The following is a 1,891-nucleotide window of genomic DNA, read 5'->3' as shown; positions in this document are numbered from 1 at the left end:
TTTTTGTTGCCTCAAGAATTTAATCATTTTGGCCAACCTTTGTATTCAAAATAATAGATTTCTTACTGTGAAATCTTGTGATGGCAGTATTTTAATTGAAAGCAGGACAGTATCATTTGTAAGAATCTAATTAGGAGGGGGAAGAAGTGCATGCTTGAAAGTGCTTTCCTTTGCACGTCTAATACAAAGCCAAGTAGAAGTGGTTGATGACTGGGTTCTGGTTGTATTATAGCAGCAGCGGAGACCATACAGAGAGTCCCAGGGCTTTGATGTAAGACTGCACACAACAGAGAAGACCAAAGAGGAATGAAGAACGAAGAACAAGAGTGCAAATTAAGAATTAGCAGAGCAGATAGATACTCATGCAGTATTGGTGCAAAATCACTGCTGAGTTCATCTGCTTTGCCAGTGTGGCTGTTTGTCAGCTAGATGAAGAAGAAAACAATCATAGCATTCACCAAAATGGCTATGCAGGTCAAAACCACACGGTCTTGTGAACATTGCTGGTTTCTCACACTTCCCCTTTTTGCCTCTTCTTTCTCCTCTGACCGTTTGGGACACCCACATGGTGTGCCTTGTCTCAGTTATAACTGAAAATGCTTTCTACCATAGATCTACACAGATCTTGCTGTGATTTATCTCACCCTGTTTTATACTTGAAGACAATGCTGTAATTCAGTGTATATGTGCTTTCCCTCTCCAACTGGGTGTCGCTTCTGTGCGTCCAGCTGCAGAATGTGTCCTTTGAGAGAGGAATAACATTTCAAGTAATTTAGTTAGCCATTTTTATGAACACTCTTTTGCTCTCTGCTAGGAAGAGGAAACGAGTATGTTTAGTTAGGCATTGTATAATTTGCAATCCCTAGTGGGAGTTACTGAAAATGTATAGAGAGATCTATCACGGGAAAGCTGGAAAGGTTTATTTCCCTTCTGAAAAGCTCTTGTCTCATCAGTACGGTAAAATACTGTTAAAAGCAGCATGAAGGTGTGGTGAAATCTTGGGGGGGGATGTTTCTTTCTCTGCTGTGTTTCAACCTGTCTTATTTTTTCTGCCAGTGAGTTATTCCAAATCTTCCTGAGAACCGTATCTTTAATATTTAATTAAAGGGTTAGCTAAAAGGAAGATAGTGGGTGGATCGCTACCACTTCCCTCAAACCTACTTATTATGTATCTTCTTAAATGTGCTTTAAATAGTTAGAGCAAACGTCGTTGCTAAAAATCAGAGTTGCTTTCTGGCTGTAGGAGGTTCTTTGTATCACTCTGAGTCTCGGAGCTGCAGGAGAGGCAAATCAAAATGTGGAGTGCTTTGAAGCTGCAGCAAGAGGGGAGCAGAGCGTGTGTGATAAGCTACAGCAACAAATAGTCCAAGGAAGAAAGAAGCAAAAGTACACTGCACGAACTAGGGCAGGATGAAGTTCCTGCTGCACCAAAAATAAAAATGTTCCTATTGAAGAGACAGCTTACAGCAGGAGCGACTTGTGCTAGGGGAAGTGCAGGGAAAAGGGAACAGCAGGGAGCACAGAAGCATTGTGCTGCTGACCGTGGAGGAAGGCAGATTGCTAGGAATGTAGGTAATTAAAAGATTTGGAAAGAGGGTTGAACTATTTTAAGGGAAAATACTGTATCGTTATTGTCTAGCTGTATCAGTAGTTTATGCCTCAGTGCTATTGCTGAAGAATAGGTTTTAGGTTTTTTTGTTCCCAACAAGCCAAAAAAAAAAAAGATTTAGAAAATCAGGAAAGGAAGGTGTGTGGAAGAAAGCAAGGGAGCAAGATCTAGGGGAGAGGGAGAGAAATGTGAAGTGAGGATATGTAATCAGACAGCTGAAACACCAGAAAGAAGTAGCATGATCACGGAAGGGGATAAAATGGAATCAAGGGAGGAGAGCAC

This window comes from Lagopus leucura, unplaced genomic scaffold (genome assembly GCF_019238085.1).
Source record: "Lagopus leucura isolate 7727_CA_CO unplaced genomic scaffold, USGS_WTPT01 Super-Scaffold_100002, whole genome shotgun sequence".
In the NCBI taxonomy this organism is placed as follows: domain Eukaryota; kingdom Metazoa; phylum Chordata; class Aves; order Galliformes; family Phasianidae; genus Lagopus; species Lagopus leucura.
Note: the sequence above shows the minus strand (reverse complement) of the source record.